The 17289-nt window shown below is 47.2% G+C and overlaps 4 non-coding genes and 1 pseudogene across 4 annotated transcripts; all 5 read right to left on the bottom strand.

Annotated features, from left to right (window-relative positions):
• Positions 1-464: 464 nt before the first annotated feature.
• On the bottom strand, positions 465-15206 carry LOC108703869 (annotated as a pseudogene).
• Positions 10736-10806, bottom strand: LOC121399575. The gene has a single exon (XR_005965147.1). It is a non-coding gene; the product is annotated as a small nucleolar RNA SNORD57 (small nucleolar RNA).
• Positions 11182-11257, bottom strand: LOC121399577. The gene has a single exon (XR_005965149.1). It is a non-coding gene; the product is annotated as a small nucleolar RNA SNORD56 (small nucleolar RNA).
• Positions 12715-12850, bottom strand: LOC121399585. Its single transcript, XR_005965158.1, has one exon. It is a non-coding gene; the product is annotated as a small nucleolar RNA SNORA51 (small nucleolar RNA).
• LOC121399576 lies at positions 13730-13805 on the bottom strand. The gene has a single exon (XR_005965148.1). It is a non-coding gene; the product is annotated as a small nucleolar RNA SNORD56 (small nucleolar RNA).
• Positions 15207-17289: the final 2083 nt, after the last annotated feature.

Here is a 17289-nt window from a genome sequence, read left to right as displayed (position 1 = left end):
CCTCTAGAAAGGAGGAATTCTAACCATACTTGCTGTGATTCTGCTTTCCTGGCCACCCACACCCCCGGTCAACATGAACTATTGGGTATTCCTCACGCCATTAAAAAGGAGAAACATGGCGAGTCTGATATAATTCCTCCTGGTCAGTCTTTACTCTCAGGGGAAAACAACACACAAGAACGTAACAGTAACGTTATGACCAAGATTTGTTCTTTTGGCCAACCTAACATCTAAACAATAGTGCTTAACAAGTGTTTGGATTGGCCCAAGTAGCTGCATCCAGGGACACTCCTGCTTCTGCTGCCCATGATGTTGCCACACCTCTAGTGGAATGAGGTCTAACCTCCTCGGGTGTTTCTTGCCCCTGCAATGAGTAGGCTCTTTCTTAATCACAGTTAGGATCCACATGGGAATTGTGGCCCTTTCTTTGCACCAAAAAGGACAATGAAGAGTCTTTCAGACTTTCAAAAGTACTTTGTAGCGTTCAGATACAGCTCTGGGCACTTCTTGGCATCCAAAGACACTGGGATGTTCTTCTCCAGACCTGACTTCTCCACATCAATGGCTGGAAGAAATATTGGCTCGTCCAGATGAAACCTGGAAACCCACACTTGGTTTGAGGGTCACACCTTGAGCACTGAAAACTGCGTGAGGAGCATTAGCCATCAGGGCTTGGAGCTCAGATACTCTTCCACCCAAAGCCACTGCTACTAGAAAAGGGAAAATTCAACTTACCCGAGTTTTTCTTCCCTGGCCATCCATGTGAGTATTCGCTCACTCATTCATATTCCCGCCACTGATAGGACAGAATTAATAGAATACTTCAGCCATTAGCCTAACGCACCTATAGAAGTAAAATTCTACATGGGGTGGAAATGCCAACATTGATAGCCAGGAAAATGGAAAATTCCAGTATGTTGGTGTTGAATTGTCCCTGGCTCTCCATGTCGGCATTCACTCGTGGCTTAATACCCTGTCAGTCAGGTGGGAGGGCAAATGTTTCTAATTGGAGCTTGGAATGGAAGTCACGAGCAGCTCTTTCATTATCTATAAGAAGCCTCATGTCATCTGGCAAGTCCTGGCCATTGTCTGCAGAAGCCAAACCTCAGCATTAAATAAGAGGCCTTATGTTACCTGCCCAAGGCTGCCCTATGTTACCCAGTTTACTATACTGACCCCCACACAATCACAGCATAGCAATGTTACACACCAATACTACAAAATCACTATACTGACCCGGCACAGCATAGTAATGTTACCCGGTAATACTACATCAATATACTGACCCCAGCACAACCACAGCATAGTAATGTTACCTGGTAATACTACAATATCACTATACTGACCCCAGCACAACCACAGCATAGTAATGTTACCCAGTAATACTACAATATCAATATACTGACCCCGGTACAACCACAGCATAGTAATGTTACCTGGTAATACTACAATATCAATATACTGACCCCGGCACAACCACAGCATAGTAATGTTACCCGGTAATACTACAATATCACTATACTGACCCCAGCACAACCACAGCATAGTAATGTTACCCAGTAATACTACAATATCACTATACTGACCCCGGCACAGCCACAGCATAGCAATGTTACCCAGTAATACTACAATATCAAGATACTGACCCCGGTACAACCACAGCATAGTAATGTTACCACAGCAGACAGTAACACTGACGTGATTTGGAAAAGCAGCCTTGTGTCATTACATCAGTCGAGTGCGACAATAAACTTGTCATTAAGAGACAAATATTCTCCTTCAATTAAAAGTTTTTATATCACTTTTAGCAAAAGCAGTAGATGTGATACGATACAAGCACTTTTGGTACAATGGTAACAGGCAATCAATGCTCTGAAGTGCAGCACTAAAATGAGCTTTTCCGAAATTCCTGGTTTTTGTTGCCCCAGTATATATTTGTTTTTTGCACCAGACATTAAATGATATCACATTATGGTCACTATTACCCAGGGGTTCAATGACTTGCACATTTGCTATAAGTTCCTCAACAACCTGTCCCATAAAATTGTCATGTAACAGTTTATAAACTTGTTCCCATTAACTGATCTGGCAGTACTGTTGCTCCAGTCAATATCTGGTAATTAAAATCCCCCATTTTCATTACTTTACCTAAACTAGCAGCCTTTTCTATTTGCATCAGGAGCTTATCCTCGTCACTTACATTAGGGGGTCTATAGCGACTCCTATGATTAATTTGCTGGACTCTTTACAATTAGTGAAGAACTCCACCCATACGACTTCTGCCCCCTCATTTTCTAACATAACCTCCTCCTTTATAATGGGAATTTTAAACTTACCGGAAAATCCTTTTCTAGTAGGCCCCAACTGTCAGTGCAGACGTGTGGGTTGTGTCTATCTCATATCTGGAAGCAGGACTCAATGATCAGACTCTAGACCCCTCCCCTAGTATATAAGTTCTGGCTCCACCTCCCATCCCCAGTTCACTTATAAAGCTTAATGAGGTGGAGCATTTCAGAAAAAAGTGAGGAACCCCGGTCAAGAGACAAGTTAGTAACCATAGATTGAAGGGACCTAGGGTCCACAGACCCACACTAAAATCAGCCTGGGTGGGACTTACTGTACTGACAGTTTGGCCCTTTTTCTCTAGTCGGCCCTCCTGTCAGTGGAGACATCCAAAGACTGTCCCATAATTATCAGGGTGGGTAAGACAAAAACTCAGTGTAACCTTGGAATCTTTACTATGGAATCATTAAAACAATAAAAACATTTACGGTGTAATTATTAATCTTATATCATTAGACAGTGAAGATTTTTGTGCAGATCATTAATTTACTGTGCCACAGCTGTAAAACTTTGCGGCCAAACACGGCCAAATTAGAGGCAAAGATATGTAGTTTATACAACTTAATGAAAGTGTTGGGGGATGCCCAAGTGGCTCCACTACATATTTGCTCGGATGTAGCCAAGTTCTGAATGGCCCAATAAGTACTCTGTGCTCTAGAAGAGTGGGCCTTGACTTGGAACGGTTTTGGTTCATGTTTCAGTTTGAAAGCCTTATTATTTTTCTCCACTAGCCATTGGGCAATATGGTGGAGCCTTGTGGTTGTAAATGTATTCGTTTAGCATCTTTAAATGTAGGACTGGTCTAAAGGAGCCTCTTTCTTTGTTACCAAAAAGAGGTTGGAATAAAAGCCTTGGATTTTTTGGGGGTCCGGAACAATGACTCCTACCTACAAGAAAGTGGAAATTGCTTGATCTAAGGCCTCCCGTCTGGCTGAAAGGACCACTGATGGATCAAATCTTTTCTGAGGCATGGTTGAGAAGGGAATTTTATTTGTAGGACCCATTGAAAGTGATTTAAATGGCCTCCTTCCTGAGTCTGTGGGTCCTGCTGAGTGCAGTCATAATTATATGGGCTTTTGGGAGGCAGGTTTCCTAGACTGTCTAGCTTGATGCTGCCATTGTGGTCTGCTCTGCTGTGGCCCCTGGTCTGAGTTAGTATTTCAGAAGGAGAAGGATGGGAAGGAGCCATAACTCCTATTTCTGGTTGACTACAGTCTCTTGTTGGGAAACCTATTAGCCTGGTCCAGTCGCACTTTTTTACCCATTGAAAGGAAGGTGCTCTTACCCCCTGTCACATCCATAAATATCTGTTTTAATTCTGGCCCAAACAAGGAATCTCCCAAGTATTTGAGGTTGAGCAGTTTGTTTTTTCACCTGACCAATGACGTAGCCATAATGGCCATCTGGCAACCACTGTACTAGCCGTTGATCTTGCCGCGGCTGAATCCGCTAGGAATGATAGAGTAGAATGTAGCAGTGCCGGGCCAGCCAGAGCAGGAGTCCTATGTAGCCTGGCCAGTCTGAGGGCCCCACAATCGCGCGCATGCGCATAAAAACCCCTGCTTGAGAAAAAAGACGCAAAAAGGAGGACGGCACACGCCAGGCTGATTCGGCAATTGGGGATTTTATCCATTCCAGAAAGTCCCCCAATTGTGGGGGAAACTGAGATGTTGCTCCTGTAATATCGGAGCCGAGCAGTCCTTTACCACCAGGGGGAGTTGGTGTTACTTTAGGGTTGTGCCTCATCATTGTGGGTTTTCTCTCTGAGGAAAGAATTACTCTGAAGTGGTGGGGTCCTGTGGTGACAAGGTAGGGGCCTCTGTAGGTCACAGTCACCACAATAAGTGTCTTCAGACTTTCTCAGAGCATTTTTGCATTTATTTATTTTCTCAACCCCTTTTGTGGGTTTTGTAGTCGACTTTGCAACTTGATTGTCACAATTCAGGAATGTGACCTGTCCATGATGAGCTTCTCTCTTTAGTGATTTACTTGAGCTGTGGCTCGCGCTGTTTACTATGAACTGGGGGTAAAATGCAGCCCGGGCAAAAATAATCAAAGCAGCCCACATGTAAACATGCAATGGTCTTGTACTCATCCACTCATATACTGTATTGGGGTAAAACTGCAAAACGTTATGTACATAAAGAGCTGCCTTTCTCTTTTGAGTGTAATTCATGTAAAATATGTTAAAGATTCTGCAGCCTTGTGCCCTTATATGGTCACAGAACCCCTCTGACGTCTAATATCCCTATATTACAGTAAAGCAACTCCCTGCACCCTCCCCTCTGCATTCAGCCCACCCACTGTCTCGTGAAAACTCTCACGCGGGCACCCAACCACCTCTACTGTTGCTGGGAATCCAAACTGACCCCTGTCACTATCTAAGTGGGCACCCAGCCTCCTCCACCCAAAATTCTGTCCATGATCCACTTTTGTTTGTGCCTGTACAAAGGCTGCACATAAACTGCCCCATCATCTTTCCCCAAGGGCAAATATTCCAACTGTCTAGTAACCCTCTGAGCTTACACTTCAGATTCAGGCAGCAGCAAATGATGACATGAATATCAGTGCCCACCTGTTGGTTGCTATGGTTACAACTACATCAGCTCATCATGAGGCTCTGCTTCTGAGGCCCTTGTGCTGCCAATGTCCCAATGAATGACCAATTGCAAAGGTGCATTTCCCTTTAATGTAACATTTGTCTGCAGTTGAGGGATGAGAGATCTCTCCGTGTCCTGGGCTCCTCTTGCTGCAGACAAGTCATGTTAAACTACAACTCCCTGCACCCTGTCTCCCAGGATCTGCACTGAGAGTGGAACTAGAGCTTGCAGCACGCTCTCTGTCTCACAAACACACACAGGCTGCGGCGCTTTCCCGCATCCCATCCTCTGGCAGGAGCGGGGAATTGTGGGGAAGGTGGAACTATGAGACACGGCCGCCGGGGGGACTGTTTACGCTGCACCGGCTCCCGGATAGTGTCCGGTGTTGTCATGGAAACAGGTGCCCGAGGCCCAGGAGCAGGAAGCTGCGAGTTGTAGAGTAGTATGAGGATATTACACGGGCCGGGGAGGAGGGGCCTGATCTGCAGTATTATCATTCCCAGCAGCGAGTCAGGGGAGTGCGCTCTCCCCCTCCCACACCAGTTGTGTGGTTTTTTTTATTTTAATCCCCTCGCCACCAATGTATTATTTTAATATTCTATAGGCCCCTGCCACCAATCTTTTTTTTAAAACATTTTTTTTTTGGGGCCCCAATTTTTTTTTTAACTTGTAAGGGGCCCCTTGCCACCAATGATTTATTTTTAATTTTTTTTGGGGCCCCAATTTTTTTTAACTTGTAAGGGGGATCCTGCCACCAGTTTTTTTTTTTTTCAAAAATTATTTTTTTTTTCAAAAAAAACATTTTTGGGGCCCCAATTTGTTTTTAACTTATAAGGGGGCCCCTGCCACCAATGGGTTTTTTTCAAAGAAATTTTTTTTTTTTTTTCAATTTTTTTTCTGGGGCCCCAATTTGTTTTTAAATTATAAGGGGGACCCTGCCACCAATGTTTTTTGTTTTTTTTAAAAAAAAACTTTTCTTTTAATTTTTTTTTTTTTGGGGCCCCAATTTTTTATAAGGGGCCCTGACCATCAATAGCTTTTTATAACTTGTGGGGGGGGGTTACTTTTTTAGCGCTGATGTCTGTGTGGTCTTTTAACTACGATGTGGAGTGGGCGGGATATGGGGTGGAGCTTGGTCGTCAGTGTGGGCGGGGCCCAGGGGGCCCCAAAAAAAATTTTTGTACGGGGCCCCGTGATTTCTAATGGCGGCCCTGTGTGTCACACACGGCAGCTCAAGAACAGAGAGGAGTTAGAGGGGAGAAGCCACAGTGGAAGATTGGATCGAGGAGTGGTCCTAGAGCCCTCCGGATTCATTGAAAGGACGAGCGGCCCACGTTTACAAAATATACAGCGGCCCCTCGGGCATTTGCCTGAAATGACAGATTGTCAGTCCGGGCCTGTCCTGAGGCTATTTTGCACCTCTAGAAATGTTTTAAGCCCCCCTTGCTTAGTTCTTTTACTGCACCCAAAAATTCTCCTTCCAATTCTGAACCTTAGGAAGGAGAATAACAATTAAGGAATAAAAACTAGTTAAGTAAAATGTTCCTCTGAGGCAGGACAAAGATCTGGGGATGGGAGGCAGAGTCAGACTAGATATACTGGGGGAGGAGCCTGATCATTGTGTCCCGCCTCCAGAGATGAGATAGACATAACCCACACGTCTGCACTAGAGAAATTAGATTTAAATCCTGCCTAACATACAGACATACCCCTCCTCCTTTTCTATTGAGTCTGTCCAACCAAAACAGTATAGCCACTGATATTAACTGCCCAGTCATGTGACTCATTCAGCCATGTTTCGGCCAATCACATCATATTGTTTTCCATTGAATCTTTTACTGAACCCTCCCCCCACACCTAGTTTAAAATCTCCTCCAACCCTCTAGCCATCTTCTCTCCCAAAACAGCTGCCCCATCATCATTGAGGTGCCCCCATCCCTAGCAAAGAGCCTGTAGCCAACTGAAAAATCAGCCCAGTTTTCCAAAAACCTCCTCCCTACACCAATCTCTCAGCCCCACATTAATCTCCATTAATCTCTATTTACTCCCACGGCTCTTCAGACAAAGTGACTGGAAGGTGAGGGGACCCATCAACTGGGACCAGTTAAGCCTAAAAGAAAAATTGTATCCTGACACACAAGCTTCAGCTTCATTGGACAGAAAAGCCCCACTCTTGTGGGGAAGGGGTGGGCCTATAGAAAGGTGCATTAGGCTAATTGCTTTAATTAATAACTCAGTCCTATCAGTGGCAGGAATGTGAGTGAATGTGGCCAGGGAATCAAGGCTCATGGGCAGCACTTGTACATTGCACCAATGGGGTTCTAGGTTCAGACTGGTAATCTGTGGGTCCTGACAAATGCCAGAGGGGCTGCTATAAGGTCCCATAGAAAGTCAGTATTTAGTGGGCTGGCGGGGGCTGTTTGGGCCTCTCTGTGGGCTGATTGGGCCTCTATGTACCTGAAATGCCAGGGCCTATTTTAATTCTCAGTCTGGACCTGAGTGGAAGTGTTGGGTCACCTCGAGTTTCCAGCCACACTCCAAACACACACTCCTGATATACCGGCCCCAGTGAAAGGAATAGGAACCTTGGATAGGGCCACTGTGTCATAAACCAATTAGGATCCCCTCTGCCTTTTTATCAGTCTTTGAAGACCTGAATTAACTTGAGTTTATGATCAACCCTTCTACCTTGAGACCTTCGGAACCCTCCCTGATCTGATATTTCCAAAGGATATTGCACCCCCTTTCTCAAAGTCCCAAAAACATCAAGTCTGAGGAATTCCATGTGAAACTCAATGAATAGCCGTATGGGTGCTCCATGTGGGATAGGTTTCCACTTTGGGTGCTCCATTTGTGCTAGATCTCCATTCTGGGTGCTCCATGTGGGCTAGTTCTCAATTCTGGGTGCTCCATGTGGGCTAGTTCTCCATTCTGGGTGCTCCATGTGGGCTAGTTCTCCACTGTGGGTGCTCCATCTGTGCTAGATCTCCATTCTGGGTGCTCCATGTGGGCTAGTTCTCCATTCTGGGTGCTCCATGTGGGCTAATTCTCCATTCTGGGTGCTCCATGTGAGCTAGTTCTTAATTCTGGGTGCTCCATGTGGGCTAGTTCTCACCTGTCACTTATTTGGAGTCAGTGGCACAGAGACACTTTACAAAGATTAACAACCGCAGAAGATTCAGAACCTTCAGAAATGAATTTCATTACACACTCGCTAGGGGGTTCCAGTCAGATGCTTAGGGGGGTCCCGATGTGGAGCCATTGCAGCAGGACTGGGAGTCATAAAAGGCCCTGACATTTCAAGTCCACAGAGGCCCAACCAGCCCCCAATGGCCCACACTACAGTGACTGTCTGTGGCCCCTTAACCCTCACGCATTTGCCAGAAGTCACAGTTTGCCAGTCCCAGTCCCGCCTGTATTTCAGCTGATTGGAAGGGAGGAAAACACGGTGCGATTTTTCACCAGAAATAAAGACTTTTTCCAATTTGTGACTGTTTTTCTAATATTGAAGTGTAAAGTTTCATTTTTCACCTTCTAAAGCAGCTCTGGGAGGGGAGGGGGGGTCGCCGACCCTGTAAACTTTTCAAAATTGATACATTGCTTATCTTTGTCCCTGCTGAGCAGAATCTCTGGGTTTCATTACAGACAGTAACTATTGTATCCAGTCTAACAGCTAATACTCCAGAGATGCTGCTGAGAAATGGATCAACTCAATGGAACAACTAAATGTATCCGCTAATTGTGTCAACTAAATGAATCAGCTAATTGTATCACTAAATCTGTCAACTTATTGTAACTAAATATGTATATCAACTAATTGTGTCATCAACTAAATGTAACAAATTGTAACAGGTCAGAGGCTCCTGGATCACGGAGCTGCCAGACTGAAACACTAGAGACAACCTTTAATTTTGGGAAAACAGTAAAAAATAAAAGATTGGAAGCAATAAAAAAAAAAAAAGTAATTGTTTATGGGGAACAATCTGAAACCAACTGAATTGAATGTGTTTGGAAGATGAACAGCCCAAGTGTCAATTATTTGAAAGATAAAAACAAGGATAAAGTCTAAAGGTCCATCAATGGGACTTTAAAGGGGAACTATCATGAACAGGAAGCTGCTTAAAGTGACAGTATTGACAGTTGGGTTTCAGCAGAGAAAAGTGGTTCTAGCCCCACCTGCCCATATTTACTACCTGATTGACTAAGAAGAAGATGTAAAAGCCCAACATTGTACATGGAGTTGTTGTTCCTCACAGCATCTGCTTAAAGTCTGGGAACAGCTCAGATTTATATGAATTTACAGCCTCCAATCAGCTTTCTGCTGCTCTTCCTCAGGCCTTCACTAAACAAATACAAAGCTCAGTCTGCACATTCCCCTTTAATAATGACAGTTGCAGACAAGTGGCAGTTTATACTCAGTCTATTCTAGTGACAGGACAACTGCTCAAATATTAGAAATAAACTGTCACCTTTATACTTTCAATATTACAAGTTTGTCAGTATTAGACGCCCCTGAGAGAGATTATATATATATATATATTTGCTGAGTCGTCGGTGTGATGTTTATGGACAGTCACTTCACACTCGGCTTCTCTCCATTCAGAAGTCGTTTCTCCCATTCCACGTGCCGGACTAGTCGCGACCCTTATGAGATTGCCTCAAGTTTATCTGAATTTTACATTGAGAAGTTGTTTTATCCGTATTCTATCCAAGTCATTGAGAATTTATTAACAACCTCAGTGCCACTTCTAAATGCCGCCTCATGTCTTACATCCAACCCTACATTGTACAGCAGAGAATATGAACATTTGTCCTTTTCCTATTGGAGCTGAAATTTGGCTCAGGGTTAGTCCTAGTACCAGGTATAAAGGACACATTATACTACTATACCGCAGTATTAACTGTCATTTGTATTGGACTGGGGCATTATGGTGCTTCCTGCGCCCCTACTTTGCCTTAACCAATGACAGCCCAGGCAGCACAACTCCTCCCACTACTGCATGGATGAGAGCCCAAGTGCTATTGTGAATACTTAACCCGGTAAGAGAGTGAGCCAATGAGAACAAGGGGCGGTACATTATATACAAAGTTTAATTGGCCCAAATACATTATCCAATCACCCGCAGGCTTTGGGGCAGTAGGGCCCAAATCAACATAAATAAAAATATATGAGTGTTTGTGCACTCGGGGGTAGTCTCTTATCAGGACCTTATCACCCCCAATTTTAGCTCTGTCTCCACTTTGGACTTTCTTTTTGGGTTTCTGAGGCGCCTCTTCTGGCTCCATGTTTTGCTTTTTCTTCTTGGACTGAGTTTCCTCTTCCATCCCGTTCTCAGAGACCTGAGCCTCAGAATGGCGTTTCTTCTTCTTTGGCTCTTCCTCCTCCTCCTGGGAAGAGACAGAAGAGTATTTAGCAGATACAACAGGGGTCAGCCCATTAGACTAGCAGGGCCCCAAGCTCCCAGCCATAATCAGAAACCCATGGGTCAGTAGGACTTCACTCACCTCTCCATTCTCTCTGCTTTTCTTCTGCGATGGCTCCTCCTCTTCTTCCTCCTCCTCTTCCGCTTGTTCTCAGAAACAACTTCTGTGGCCTGCGGGTCAGAAAGTGCAGAGTATCGGTGAGTCAACTGAGCAGCCTTTGCATCTCCAGCACCCAATTGCCCCAAAACCACTAGGGTAACCACCCGCTACATGAACATTTAGGGACAGTCTGTGTGTTATAGTTCAGCTGCAGCCACAAACCCTCAATCCCTGGGAGAGACAAGACCTGCATTGTAACAGGCAGCGTCGGATCAGGCTCATTAAATCAGTTTTTGCCTCCATGCATTGGGGTCAGGGCATAAATTTGACATCATTTCCGACAGCTCGTGCTCCCATGATGCTTAGCGAGTACCCTATTCTGAGCATGGTACAGCCCAAGCCCCCAGTTACAGGGAGAGTGGGACCACTCAGTTGTTGACATGTTACTGGTGCACATTCTGAATCAGGAGCCAATCATAGGAAACCCCAAAACTACTAGCAGTGTACCCCACACTCACCTCCTGCTGTCTCCTTCATCACATCCAGGTTTTTGCGGGGTGCCTCCCCAGTCTCATAGAAAAACAGACGCTCCTCTACCTGCTCCCTCAGCTTGTCCCCCAAATACACTGGTGGGGATTTCTGGGAAATGAGACGAGGGATTAACTCTGGTGCTTCTGCTCAGACAGGGGAGAGGGGATCAGGTCTACGGGGGGCTTTGCTCAGACACAACATCTCAACATACACGCAGCGCATGAATATACTGTTGACGAAAAATAGTTCCATCATTGCAAAGTCCAGTCCATCATCTCTGGAAAGAGGGGAGCCAAACACTGCCCATCCCCCCACCCCATGGGCAGTTGGAAGGTCCTGGCTCACCTAAGAAGTAGTCTATGTGAGACGCGATGCTGCACTTATTGGCCAACTAGCGGGACATGCGGCCCTTGTTCTTCACGTCGGCTCGGCCAATGAAGGTGGAGTGAAAGATCAGCCCGTATTTGGGCGTGTTCCCTCGGGTCTTCAGCGCCCTGTAATGCAATTGGTCCTGTTTTACCAGATACCTGTGCAAAGCATGGAGTCAAACGTGGCTTCTCCTATTGGTCAGTGCTAGACACAGACTAAGCTACAGCCAATGGCAGCGATACAACAGGTAAAACACACACCTGGCCAGTTGGGCTGTTCATGGGAAATGGAGGAAAAGATGGTGGTTGTTCAGACTGTGGGTTGGACTATGAGATCTGGGGGCATAATGCCCATTGGTGCCAGCGTCAAGTCCTGCCATCAGCACAACCACCCTGCAGCGGTACCAGAACCTTCTCCGCTCCCAGGATCTGCACCGTGGAGGCGGGCTACTTGGCCAGGTTGGTGGGAGATGAGACGGGCACCCACCTGTGGAGAGAGAGAGAGCCAATGAGAGACGTGCCACATACAGGGAGGGAGGGACTGGCGGGACACAGATCAGCAGTGTAAGGCTTTCAGCACAGGGATCAGGGGATTGACAGATTTCACTTAGACATCATATCTGTGCCCCGCCCATCCCACTTATAACCCCTCCTCCCCCCACACTCACCACTTCTCCAATCAGAGCAGAGAGACTGGGGGCCACGTGACTCATCTTGGATCTCAGATATTCCTGCAACTCCTTGTGGTATTCCCACAGGGAAATGACTCTGCTGGAGAAACTCTCGATGATCAAGTCAATGGGGGAGATGTCCATCCCTGCAGGAGACACCCGAGGGTGAGATTTATGTACATAAAGCAGGGGGGGGCACCCATACAGGGGCAGGACCAGTAGCAGAGCAGCTTATCTTGCCCAGTCATTCACCCATGGACGAATGAGATGCGTCCAACACAGCCTGAGCCTTGGCGCTGTCCATCACAATCTCCACCATCTCCTCCAGCTTCTCCTCACTCAGCTCCTTCCTGTTGCCAATGAACATGGCCATGTGACAGTACGTGTAGTTGTCCGACACGATCTTGATCAGCTCCGGTAAGTGACAGCGGTACCACTCCCTGCACCATGGGGAGGAGAACAACCAGGCAACATGGAGTCAGCAGAAGAAAATGGGGTAGGACACATGGAGAGCAGACAAACTGCCCTACAACTTACAGCCTGAGGCTTCTCTTCACCAGATAAAGGGGAATCCCAGGAGAGGCAACGGAGAGAACCAGAGATACCCCACATTTACCCACACAGGGTGGCATGAAGTCATCAGAGTACCCCTATAGTAACCGGGGCATTGCCCGGCACCAGTGTCTCCCCGGTAACAAAACAACCGAAGAACAGTAAGAGCGGCTGTGGTGTAGTCGGAGAGGTTGCTGTTCCTCCTCTTTCTATACAGACAGCGGGTGGCACTAGCACTGCCTGTGGTAAGCATTGGGAGGGTGGAGACTGGCACTGCCCAACACCCAAGTGGCACTCACCTGACCCGCATGGAGAACGTGTTGATATCTTTATCCAGTTGGTCCAACAAACTGATGGACTGGATGATCATGTTGTCCACTCTGTTGATGTTGATCTTGACCTTGGCGCAGGAGTAACTGTGGCCCAATCCCAACTGAGCTTTGGAGGCCGACTGAGCTGTGAGCCCCTTCACTAGCGAGTGGAAATGCAGGCGGATTCCTGAGGGACACAAGGAGTTAATATTGCTCTGGGAGTTAGCCCCGCCCATCCTGCTGCCCAATCTCCACCGCAGGACTCACCTCTCAGTATCTCTGCCACCACACCCCCAGTCTGGCAGGTGATCTTCAGCTCTTCCTGGATGGCAGCACCAATCTTGACATCCGCTACTCCCAGCAGAGCCATATTCTTCTTGGCTGGCATGTGGGTCTCCAGGAGCAGCTTCAGGTCCTCGTGTAGAACTCCTGTTGGGCAAAGGGCAATAGTCAAGCTTAGCGGCCCAGAGCAGGAGGTCCTCATCAGTGACAACAACCTGCTGCCGATATGGAAGATGCCCCCTCTCCCTGCCAACCAGTCTCCTCCACCCACTGGCACCAACACAAGTCTAATGATCTCCTGCCCATCTACTGGGGTCTCCTCCACCCACTGGCACCAACACAAGTCTAATGATCCCCTCATCATCTACTGGGGTCTCCTCACAACTGCTGGCACCAACACAGTCTCATAGAAAAACAGACGCTCCTCTACCTGCTCCTCAGCTTGTCCCCCAAATACACTGGTGGGAATTTCTGGGAAATGGGACGAGGGATTAACTCTGGTGCTTCTGCTCAGACAGGGGAGAGTGGGATCAGGTCTACGGGGGGCTTTGCTCAGACACAACATCTCAACATACACGCAGCGCATGAATATACTGTTGACGAAAAATAGTTCCATCATTGCAAAGTCCAGTCCATTATCTCTGGAAAGAGGGGAGCCAAACACTACCCATCCCCCCCCACCCCATGGGCAGTTGGAAGGTCCTGGCTCACCTGAGAAGTAGTCTATGTGAGACGCGATGCTGCACTTATTGGCCAACTAGCGGGACATGCGGCCCTTGTTCTTCATGGCGGCTCAGCCAATGATCAGCCCGTATTTGGACGTGTTCTCTCGGGTCTTCAGCGCCCTGTAATGCAATTGGTCATGTTTTACCAGATACCAGTGCAAAGCATGGAGTCAAACGTGGCTTCTCCTATTGGTCAGTGCTAGACACAGACTAAGCTACAGCCAATGGCAGCGATACAACAGGTAAAACACACACCTGGCCAGTTGGGCTGTTCATGGGAAATGGAGGAAAAGATGGTGGTTGTTCAGACTGTGGGTTGGACTATGAGATGTGGGGGCATAATGCCCATTGGTGCCAGCGTCAAGTCCTGCCATCAGCACAGCCACCCTGCAGCGGTACCAGAACCTTCTCCGCTCCCAGGATCTGCACCGTGGAGGCGGGCTACTTGGCCAGGTTGGTGGGAGATGAGACCCCACCTGTGGAGAGAGAGAGCCAATGAGAGACGTGCCACATACAGGGAGGGAGGGACTGGCGGGACACAGATCAGCAGTGTAAGGCTTTCAGCACAGGGATCAGGGGATTGACAGATTTCACTTAGACATCATATCTGTGCCCCGCCCATCCCACTTATAACCCCTCCTCCCCCCACACTCACCACTTCTCCAATCAGAGCAGAGAGACTGGGGGCCACGTGACTCATCTTGGATCTCAGATATTCCTGCAGCTCCTTGTGGTATTCCCACAGGGAAATGACTCTCAATGATCAGCTCCAGCCCTGCAGGAGACACCCGGGGTGACATTAAAGGCCTCTCCTCCACCTACTCACACCAACACAGGAGGGTCGGGGGAGCAGGAGAGGGGTCGGGGGAGCAGGAGAGGGGTCGGGGGAGCAGGAGAGGGGTCGGGGGTGAAGGAGAGGGGTCGGGGAGGGTCGGAGTGCAGGAGGGTGAATGATCAGTCGGATCTTCTCCAGCAGGTGTAGAGTAAAGAGCGCGTATTAGGCCGCGTGTTGGAGCAGAAGGTGTAAGAGACGCAAATGTCAGAGCCGAGATGCCCGCGAGTCTCTTCCCTATTCCCGGGGGTGAGAAGCACAAATACTCCCCGTGTCTCAGTCCCACACTCACTAGAACTTCACTCAACGTCCGACCTCTCCAGCGCCGCCAAATAGAATGAGCGGCAATTCTCTTCCCTTCAGCCCCACCTCCAGCCTCGAGCTCCTCCCACCAGCGGAACCAATAAGAGCGCGAGAGATTCTGCACTGCAAGATAGGCTTCCGGCTTCCTTTTAGCCTTGTCAAATGCTACGGGGTTAGGAAGCCACGCCCCCAGCCGCAGCCAATCGCAGCGTAAAGAAACCGACAAAAAAATAAATAGCTTCCGCTTTCCTCGTGGTGTCGGTTTTCAGGCTCTATGGTAAAGTTGGAGGACCGTGAGGGCTTGGCACGTGGTTACAGACAGTTGTGCCGCCATGTTGTGTGACACGTGGGTTCTTACTGTTCCCTTATCCATAATGGAATATACAGTCACTTCTGCACAGGAGCCTGAAATACATATTTTACTGTGACAAGGGTTAATCAGTGCAGCAGTAAATGGTGATTTACCTTTACATTAACTTAAATATACGCTGCACAGAGGGATTTTCTTAGAAACTTTGCAATGGGTTTTTTATTTTATTTGCGGTTTGTGTTATTTAGCTTTTTATTCAGCAGCTCTCCAGTTTGTAATTTCAGCCGTCTGGTTGCTAGGGACCAAATTCCCCTAGCAACTATGAATTGATTTGAATGAAATATTGGAACATGAATTAGGGAGAACCTGAATAAAAACAAAAAGGACCAATAACAATAAATGTGGAGCCTTACAAGTCATTGTTGTTTAGATGGGGTCAGTGATCCCCATGTGAAAGCTGGAAAGACTCAGAAGGAGATAAATAAATACATTTTAAAAGAAAAAAAATGAAGACCAATTGAAAAGTTGGTTAGAATTTCCCATGTGGACGATCTGGACACATCTTTCCCATTGGGGCCCTGTTATCAGTGTTACAAAGATATTGATCAGGACCATCTGCCTAATGCACATCCCAATAAAACTTTTCCTGGTAGCAGTATGGCAGCTCCGATCCACACAGACACCCCCCAAACACATTAGGAATGAAGCCAGGGGTGGAAATATTTGGGAAAGTATTTGTGCCTTTCTCTCACAGGGGTCAGAGACACAGTACAGTGTATAATGTTGACATTTTGGGGGAGGTCGCCCTGATCCAGTTACACTATGATTGACACTTACTGGCAGCTGCGGGAACTTGGAAGCGCCCGGCGGTGATGTCACATGGAGCGCGCCGTGGAGATTGCGATTACGCTCTCCTCCGATCTAATTTGAATCTGACTCTCTGCTGCTCTTGCACAACCACAATGGTAGAGTGCTTCCCCCCCTGATCATGTACCCTTTGTGGTACCAGGTGCTACAGCAGAGGACCCACTCCTGCCATACGGGTCATACAGGGACATAGATATATTCCAGTGGCACACATGTGTTTTCAGCATTCAGTGTGCTACTGGAATTTTTCTATGTCTCTGCTGCTCTTGAACTTGGTTGCGGGCGGCAGCGGGCCCCATCAGCGGTGCCGGGGCTCGGACCCTGGCGCAGTTGCACCCTTTGCACCCCCGGTAGTTCCGCCACTGTTGAGCTCATACACCGTGTGACTGATTGATAGGCACGTGTGAAGATGATTGAATAGAAATGTTATTATTGAACTGTAAAGGTGGCCATAGACACACAGATTCTATCGTACGAATCGAGGATTCGTACGATTTTTGAATCGTGTGTGGCGTGTGCCGACATCTTTCGTCCGGCGGAGATCAGTCGTTTGGTCGATCAGTCAGGTTTAATTTTGACTCGACTGATCCCGCCGGAGCCCATGGCACATCGTAATCTGATCGTTCAGCCATACGGCCGAATAATCAGATTACCCCCGATATAGCCATGCTTGTTAATGGCATATCGGGGAAAGATCTGCTTGTTTGGCGGATGCGGATCTTTGCATCTATGGTCACCTTAAATCTGTGTGTGAGACTCATTGAGTCAAATGTTTAGTCACTACAGACCCCACACTGTCTGTTTTACAACTAACTCAACTCATTATCTCTTATTTCTCTCCTTTTTAGCTTTTATTTACACTTTTACTCATGAACTTCAATTGCCCTTTAATCTACAAATCACTTTCCTCAACAGACCTGATTATCTTATACCAGTAAACCCCCGATTCTCTAAAGAATCGTTAATGAAAGAATGGTAACAACAGTGAGGCAGCAAAATGCGATGGGTGCTGATTCACTCGGCATCCCCAGGCAGCAACTGGCGACGCTAATTTGTGGGGATGTAGAGTGA

This window comes from Xenopus laevis, chromosome 1S (genome assembly GCF_017654675.1).
Source record: "Xenopus laevis strain J_2021 chromosome 1S, Xenopus_laevis_v10.1, whole genome shotgun sequence".
In the NCBI taxonomy this organism is placed as follows: Eukaryota; Metazoa; Chordata; class Amphibia; order Anura; family Pipidae; genus Xenopus; species Xenopus laevis.
This window is presented reverse-complemented; position numbering and strand designations above follow the sequence as displayed.